Source organism: Phascolarctos cinereus, unplaced genomic scaffold (assembly GCF_003287225.1).
Source record: "Phascolarctos cinereus isolate Bilbo 61053 unplaced genomic scaffold, phaCin_HiC Scaffold_5;HRSCAF=322, whole genome shotgun sequence".
In the NCBI taxonomy this organism is placed as follows: Eukaryota; Metazoa; Chordata; class Mammalia; order Diprotodontia; family Phascolarctidae; genus Phascolarctos; species Phascolarctos cinereus.
Window position 1 is genome coordinate 291,396,552 of NW_027555958.1, and position 9,405 is coordinate 291,405,956.

A 9,405-nucleotide genomic window follows, 5' to 3' on the forward strand; every position below is an offset into this window, starting at 1 on the left:
GTTCCGGTACGGGGCGGGAGATAGGGGCGGGGCTGACTCCATCCTTCTCTTGGCTTGCTTTCCGGTTTACTTGAGCCCCGCCTATCGGGAAAAGCCCTGGGCGGAGTCAGGTTTCTCCCTGGGCGGGTTTGACGTGGCTTAAGAGAGGATAGAAGGGTGGTGGCTAAACCAAAAAAACTCGGAATCGAATCCTGATTTCGTCACATCTTTACATTCTAGGGCCTAAGAGTCTAGGCAACTCTCTAAGCCTAGGAGGTTCGGAGAAGGTCTGTACCAGCAATGGTAGAGGGAGTTCCCTGTGTCAGTGAAATCATGGGACCAGTCTCTAATACAGGAGGGGCCACCTCAGAGGCCATCCAAGTGCGTCCTTCCCATTTTACAAATGAAGAAACAGATTGAGGGAGGTTGTGACTTGCTTAGTATCACACAGGTAATAACGATAGTAATAATGTCTACATTTATATAGTTCTTTAAGGTTTGCGGAGCATTTTACAAATATCTCATTTTATGCTCAAAAGATAAGGAAGACGGTGCTATTAGCATCCCCATTTTACAGAGGGGAAAACTGAGGTTAAGTGATTTTTGTCCAACTAGCTCTGGTCTTCCTGACTCCAGATTCAGCAGTCTATCCAGTGCGCCACCTAGCGGCCATGAGCAAGAACCACAGGCTATGAACCCAGGTCTGACTAATATTCTCTCAAGATGAAAAGCTTCCTGAAGGGGCTCTGAAGCGGAAGGAATTGCTGGAGTTCGGCAGCCTAGAATGCTCCAGAGCTGGAAAGGTAGCTCATAATACGTCTGAACTGGGAAGGATTATGGGTAATTTTGAGCTTCAGTAGACAATGGACATCCATTAAGCATTTATTTGTTTTTATATTTAAAATGTTTTTATTATGCACCACCTCTATATTAGCAATACAATGATTTTAAAAATACAAATGATGTCTACTTTAAATCTTGTGCATTTATTTGTTTTCAATTAATACTTCTCATTCATTCTCAATAACTGATACCAATAGCAGTCTTACTCTAGTAAGGCAGTGCATTGAAATACTTTTTTTAAAGTAGGAAAAGATAATAATGATCTATTAGTTAATAGCATTTTTAACAATAAATTAATAAAATTTAACATTAAAATTTTAAATCAATAATATTTAATAATGTTATTCTCATGTTCTTTTTTGACAGTGTGGTTCAGTACCTGAGTTTTAATTCAGAGCAATGCTATTGCATATCAATGTATTATGTTGAAATAAATGTGGCATACCATAGCATAAATATCCTGTTGCTTTTCTTTTTTAAAAAATTTGCCTCTTCCCTGCTCACATTAATAAAAAAAAAAGGAACCCTAAAAAATTAAGCACTGAATACATAGCTGCATAATCCAGCAAGATAAATTCACCCCTTGGCTGAGTCCTTAAAGGTATGTCTTGTTCTGCATTTAAATCTCTCAGTCAGGAGGTGAGTGGCATGTACTCTCTCCTCTCTCTTCCCCTTCCTCCCCACTCCTTTTCAGTTTTCTTTTGGTGTTTGTTATCTTCTCCCAAGAGATGTTAACTCTTTGAGAGCCGGAACTATCTTTCTCTTTTATGTTTTTGTCTCCATGCCTAGTGTTTGTCACATAGTAGGTGCTTATTTAATGCTTATGGACTCACTCACTCACTGACTTTGTTCATATGGTCACTACCCAACTTCATGTTTACCCTCATCATCTTTCACCTGGATTATTTTAATAGCTTCCTAATGGCTCTACTTCCCTGAAACCCCATCCTTCTCCCACCTATCCTTTGTACAACTGCCAAAATGGTATTTCTAAAGCACAAATCTGATTGTCATTCCTCTGCAGATAAAGCTCCAGTGGCTTCCTAGGATCAAATACAAACTCCTCTAGTTGTCATTTAAAGCCCTTCAAAATTTGATTCTTACATATCTTTCCAGTCTTATTGTACTTTTTTCCATTTCGTATATAAGTCATAGAAACTCATCTAACACTACAGAACAAGTATTACACATACACTCCTCATAATAGGGTTTTTTTTTAATGTTCCTCACAGGACATATCTATCATCTCTGTGCCTTTGCACAGCCTGTTCCTTCATGCCTGGAGACCATACAACTCTAACCTCCTCCACAATGCTATTTAAAATAAAAATTTCCTTTTTATTGCTGACACACATAAATAATGATCTTAACATCAATATGACCTTGACAAATAATCAACAAATTTGAACATTTCCCTATACAAAGAACAGGAAAAAGAGGACTGCATAAGAAATCATGAATCCCAGCTACATACAGCTTTTTAAAAAATAAGTGTATTTCTAATTAAACACTGTAGTTTTAATACCCTCCTGCTTGTCTCTGCCTCTTCTTAACTTCCTTCTGCTCTTTTCTATGTATTTTAAAAAGATTTATTGATTAAAAAAAGATTTATTGATATTCTTTTCATTCTTTTTTGTTATCACTCATCTACTCACCTTTTTAATTCTTCCCCCCTTAAAAAAAAGGCCCCCATGTAACAAATGCAAACAAAATAAGTTGGTGATGTCTGAAAACACATTTCATTCTGCACCTCAAATCCACCAATTCTTCGAGAGGTGGGAGCTTCATTATCTGTCCTTTGGTGTAGTAGTTGATTGTTACATTGAGCAGAATCGTCTTTGGAAATAGACCAAGTAATGGTATTATTGCTGGTTCAAAGGGTAAAGATCGCTTAATATACAGATTTTTGACCTATGTATAAAAGGTCTCATCATAAACAAATTTGAGGGACAGGGAAGGAGATCCTTTTGCAATTATGGAAAGAGGAGAAGTTCTTGACTAAACAAGTATTAACCCTCAAACCTCAGCTATTGTGGTAAGAACTCACTATTTGACAAAAACTGTTAAGAAAATGGAAAAACAGTCCGGGAGAAATAAGGACCATTTCATAGATCTTTAGTGTTCTTATCCTTCCAAAGCTCCTCCAATAAATGTCACTTCCTTCCCCCCTCTCCTATTTTTGCCAATCTGATGGATGTTTGGTAGTAATTCAGAGTTGTTTTAATTCTAATTTCTTATGGATTTGTAGAATTTTTATTTGATTGTCAATACCCTGTTTTGCTTTGAGAACTACCTGTCTGCTTGTATCCTCTGACCATGTATCTAACAGGAAAGTACTCTTATTCTTATATATGTATTTGAATCACTTCCCCATATATCTTGGATATCAGACTTTTATCAGAGACATTTGCTGCAAAGATTATTTTCCCACTGAAGGCTTCCCTTCTAATTTTAGCTGCACTGATTTTGTACAGGCAAAACCTTCAATTTTATGTAATCCAAATTGTCCGTTTTATATCCTGTGATTTACTCTATCCTTTGTTTGGTCAAGAATTTTTCCCCTATCCATAGTTGCAAGAAGATATTCCCTGTCCCTCAAATTTGTTTATGATGAGACCTTTTATACATAGGTCATCTATTCATTTGGCACTTACTGTGGTATGTGGTATAAAATGTTGGTCTAATTAATCCTTATTTCTCCCAGACTGTTTTTCCATTTTCCTAACAGTTTTTGTCAAATAGTGAGATCTTACCACAATAGCATAGTTTGAGATATTGTATTACTAGGCCACTTTCCTAAAGCAGATGGGGTTAAGTGACTTGCCCAGGATCACACAATCAGGAAGTGTCTGAGGCCAGATTTGTAACTCAGGGAGATGAGTCTTCTGACTTCAGGCCCTGTAGTCTATTCACTGCTGCACCTGAGCTGCCCTTGATACCTAACAGTGTCAGGTGATTTATAAAGGCTCTTAGGCACTAGGGATACAGATTCAGAGAATGAAACAATCTACACTCTTATGAATTCATATTCTAATGGGAGACTCTGTGTGTGTGTGTGTATGTGTGAAGAAAATAAAAATGAAGTAGTTATTTAAAAGTTTTTAAGTCAAGGAGGTTATGAGCAGTTGAGAGGGATCAGGATAGGCTTCGTATAGAAGGTAGTGTTTGAGCTGAGTCTTAAAGGGAAGAGAAAGCTCTATGAGACAGTGGTGTGGAAAGAGTGCATTCTAGACACGCAGGATGGCAGTGCAAAAGCCCAGAACACAGATCAAGTCCAGTTTGGTTGGATTGTAGAATGCTGGAAGGGAAGTTATGTGCACTGAAGCTGGAAAGAGAGGTTGGAACAAGGTAATGAAGTGTTTTAAAAGAGAAACAGTACTTCATATTTTATCTTAGAGTCAATAGGGAGTAATAGGAGTTTGTTGACTAGGGAAGTGACATGGTCAGATCTGCCCATTAGGAAAATCACTTTGACGGCACTCTGTAGGATGGACTGGAGTTGGGAGAATCTTGAATCACAGAGAGCAGTTATTAGGAGATTGTTGTTATCTAGATGAGAGGTGATGAGAAACTAAACACAAGTGGTAAAAAAAAAATTGTAGTTTAGGTAGTGTTTTTATTATATTGGCATAGCTCAACATTAGGTAATTAACTTCTCCAATTACTTAGGTTTGTCTTTATGTCAATGAAAAGTGTTTCAAAGTAATAGTCATATATATACATATATATATATGTATATATATATATAGTTCCTTTATATGTCTTGGTAGGTTGATTCACAGATACTGTATCCATTTTGTATTATTTCAAATATAATTTATTTTCTTCTTTTTGCTTAGTTTTGTTGGTAACATTCACAAAGGCTAATGACTTTTATGAATTTATTTTATATCTTGCTATTGTTTCAATTAACATTTTGTTTGACTTTCTGGGGTTCTCTAAATAAACTATTGGTCAAAAAAGTGATGATTTTATTTCCTCTTTTCCTATGCTTATTACCTCAATTTCTTATTTTTGACTTACTGCTATAGTTAGTATTTCTGCAACTGTATCAAATAGTTGAGCTAACAATGGATACCTGTATTTGCTTCTGATCCTATTGGAAAGGCTTCTTGTTCTTCATTATAGATAATACTTGTTCTTGAATAGATACTATTTACCATATTAAGGAATGACCTATTTATTCCTATGCTTTTAAATATTTGTATTTTTTAATAAAGTGGTATATTTTGTCAACAGCTTTTTCAGCAACTGCTGATATACAATTTGATTTTTTAAATTAAGGTGTTCTATTATATTTATTGTTTTCTTAATATTAAACCAACACTATGTATCTGTACAAATCCAACCTGGTCATATTGTAAAATCTTTAAAATATGTTGTTTTAACCTTTTTGACAATATTTTACTCAATATTTTTATATGTATTTTCATTAGGGATATTGATCTATAATTTTTTTTCTCTTTTGTGTTTCCTTGGCTTAGGTGTTAACACCATATTTGTAGAAGGAGTTTGATGATATCTTTTATTTTTGCAAGCAATTTGTGTAATATTGGAATTAATTGTTCTTTGAATATTTGATTCACTTGTAAATCCATCTGGTCTTGTTTTTTTTCCTTTGGAAGTTCCTTCCTTGTTTTTTCAATTTATTTTTCTAAGATTGGGTTATTTAAATTTTCTGTTTTGCCTTCAGTTAATCTTCATATTTTATTTGTAATCAGTTGTGTTGAAATGTAATTGAGCAGAGTAATTTCTAATAATTTTCTTTATTTTTTTAGTGGATGGCTTCAGGCTCATTTATCTTCGATTGCTCTAGATTTCCTGGTGTAAGGCTTCTCCCCAGCTCTGTCAGCTGATTTACTAGAGTTTGTGTGGGGTTCCCTGGTATGGGCCTTCTCCCTGACTGTGAATGACAAAAGCAGATGGCTGATGAAGAGCTAAAAGAAGTGATACAAATCAAGAAGTGGGGTGTGAGGCAGTGATGTCCAAGCGTTCTGGTTACAGTACCTTAAAGGCGTCCAACTGTTGTTGTTCAGTTGTTTTTCAACTGTGTCTTGAATCTTTGTGACTCCGTTTGGGGTTTTCTTGGCAAAGATACTGGAGTGGTTTGACATTTCCTTCTGCAGCTCATTTTACAAATGAGGAAACTAAGGCAAACAGGGTGAAGTGACTTGCCCAGGGTCACACAGTAAGTGTCTGACACTGGATTTGAACTCAGGTCTTCCTAATTCCAGGCCTAGCACTCTATCCATTGAGCCACCTAGGTGTTCCATATATACACATATATGTTTATATGTGTTTGTATATACTCATATATATGTATATATATACATATATATATTCTTTAAAAAAACTTGGTCTAGCAAAAATGCACAGTTTCCCATGAAATCTTTTCTTGTCCTGCTTTGTTTTTATTGATGATTATTAAGTTCAGAACAGGTCCCCAAAGTATACCTAGGTCACTTTGTGTTGGAAGGGAGCTACTGACACAAAGACTCTGGACCTCTGGGGTTTTAGAGTGCCTTCCTTATGACCTTTCGAATTGCTTAGGTTATGAGATTCCACTCTCTTCACTTAGAATGGAAAAGAACAAATGCAAAGGCCAAGGACTGAAGCATGTTTCTCTGGGCCATATGTCTTCATAGGGGAAAAGGCCTCCTCCTTTTCCCTTACTGGACACTGTTAAGGCATCTAAGATGCCCCAAGAGCTACTGAGGCTGATGACAGACCTTTTTGAATGCCTCTGAAGCCAGTCAAAGAACCTCCCCTCTCCCTACTGGTAAGCCAACTGGAATCAGTTATGGAATATCTAGGCATACTTTACCATCTCTCCAAGACTCTTCCTTTATAGAAAGCCTTTCCATATCCTCCACATGGTTGTGTTAGCCAAGGAAGCTGATATGGACTTTCTTTCTTTCTTTCTTTCTTTCTTTCTTTCTTTCTTTCTTTCTTTCTTTCTTTCTTTCTTTCTTTCTTTCTTTCTTTCTTTCTTTCTTTCTTTCTTTCTTTCTTTCGGCAATTGGGGTTAAGTGACTTGCCCAGAGTCACACAGTTAGTAGGTGTCAAATATTTGGTCTGAGGCCGGATTTGAACCTGATATGGATTTTCACAGGCTTCAGGGATCCTCGCCTCCCTCTCCCAATTAAATACTGATGTAGTGTAACATCTCAAACACAGAGAAAGATTAAGTGAATTTAAACCAAAATACATCTAGCCACAACTGAAACTCTAGAATTCTCTTTTGAGGAAGGGCTAGAGTAAGCTTGCTGGGGCCTGTTGCTTCAGAAATCTTTGGATCCTTTATTCTTACTTGGAAACTTAAAGAAACCTGTCTCTCTGAGGGACAGGGTCAAGCGCATTGACTAAAGAGAAATTCACGCCTGGAGACAGGAGTTGGGAAAACCAGAAGCCACCCACACAAACATGGGAGTCAGTCAAGAGGGTGTAAATAATCCTTCCATTCGCCAACCCTTCTCCTTCTACCCCCTACGTTGCTAAAAGCTCATACATCCACTGTTTAAAAGTGTTAGGCAAAGTAGAACCAAGTTGCAGAATAACAATAGTGTAACCCTTGTGTTAGCAGCTCCCTTTTAACACAAGGAAACACAGGTACACTTTGGGGACCTTTTATAAACCTAAAAATCGTCAACAAATACAAAGGATAGGATTTTATGGGAAACTGGGAACTGTTGTTAGGTAGAGTTTAAAAAAAAGTTTTTATATATATATGCACACATATACATATATAAGCACACACATGTACACACACATAAACATTGTTTTATAGTACATGGTTTGTCTTTCCTTGGCAAAACAAAGATATTTATAATATAAAATCTTACTTATGTTTTTTCTTGTTAAAAATTCTGAACTTAAAAATCATCCAAGTCAGTATTCATTACATATAGTAGAACAAAAAAGGAATTTTTATGAATCCATAAATCTCCATTTCATAACAGTTGCTTAAAAAAAGTTTACAATATCTATATGTTTTTTTTTAAATTATTTTTCTTTTGGTGAGGCAATTGGGATTAAGTGACTTGCCCAGAAGTCACACAGCTAGTGAGTGTTATGTGTCTGAGGCTAGATTTGAACTCAGGTCTTCCTGACTCCAGGGCTGGTACTCTATTCACTGTGCCACCTAGCTGCGCCTATACATTACTTTCAAAAACTTCCTTGTTGTCTATGTTTCTTCTGAACTTCCTTTTCCACTTGCATATTTTATTTTTATTTATTTATTTGGCTGGGCAGTAGGGTTAAGTGACTTGCCCAGGGTCACATAGCTAGTAAATGTTGTGTATCTTTTTTTTTTAATTCAAATTTAAATTTTTAGGCAATTGGGGTTAAGTGACTTGCTCAGGGTCACACAGCTGGTAAGTGTCAAGTGTTTGGTCTGAGGCCAGATTTGAACTCAGGTTCTCCTGACTTCCGGGCTAGGGCTCTATCCACTACACCACCTAGTGGCTCCATGCTTTGTATATTTAAAAGAATGTTTCAGTGTCTCTGTTTGTTTGCATCATGATTTTTTGATCAAATTTTTTTCAACCACCAAAAATCTGCCTTATTTCTCTTCCATCTTTCCCCTACCTTAAATTGAAATAGAAAGAAAACAAAACCCTAAAAATGTACAGTTTGGTAAAGCAAGACAAATTTCCTCATTGACTTCATTCTGTACTCAGCCTTTTTTAAAAAATTAATTAATTTAGTTTTAGTTTTCAACATTCACTTCCATAAGCTTTTGAGTTTTAAATTTTCTCCCCCTCCTTCCCTACCCCTGTCCCCAAGATAGCATACAATCTGATATAGGCTGTACATATACATTCCTATTAAACATACTTTCACATTAGTCATATTGCAAAGAAGAATTAGAACCAATAGGAGGAACCACAAGAAGAAAAAAAGAGCAAATACTATGCTTCGATCTGCATTCAATCTCCACAGTTCTTTCTTTGGATGTGGATAGCATTTTCCATCATGAGACCTTTGGAGATGTCTTAGATCCTTGCATTGCTGAGAAGAGCTAAGTCTATCAAAGTTAGTTATCACACAATGTGGCTGTGTTCTGGTTCTGCTCACTTCACTCAGCATCAATCCATACAAGTCTTTCCAGGTTTTTCTGAAGTCAGCTTGTTCATCATTTCTTATAGCACAATGGTATTCCATTACATTCATATACCACAACTTATTCAGCCATTCCCCAGTTGATGGGCTTCCCCTCAATTTCCAGTTCTTTGCCACCACAGAAAGGGCTGCTATGAATATTTTTGTACATGTGGGTCCTTTTCCCATTTTTATGATCTCTTTGGGATACAGCTCTAGAAATGGTATTGCTGGGTGAAAAGGTATGTGCATTTTTATAGCCCTTTGGGCGTAGTTCCAAATTGTTCTCCAGAATGGTTGGATCATTTCATAACTCCACCAACAATGCATTAGTGTTCCAGTTTTCCCACATCTTCTCCAACATTTATCATTTTCCTGTTTTGCCATGTTTCCAAGTCTATTTTGAAGAGGTATTCTCAATGGGCATGGCAAAGTAGAGAGAATGCTGTCAGTCAAGGAATCCTGGATTTAAATCCCACCTCT

General features: G+C 36.5%; 1 long non-coding RNA gene across 1 annotated transcript; it reads left to right on the forward strand.

The window, feature by feature from the left end:
• The first annotated feature begins 18 nt into the window (after positions 1–18).
• On the forward strand, positions 19–1,278 carry LOC144457743 (uncharacterized). Its single transcript, XR_013487200.1, has 2 exons — positions 19–430; positions 616–1,278. It is a non-coding gene; the product is annotated as an uncharacterized LOC144457743 (long non-coding RNA).
• Positions 1,279–9,405: the final 8,127 nt, after the last annotated feature.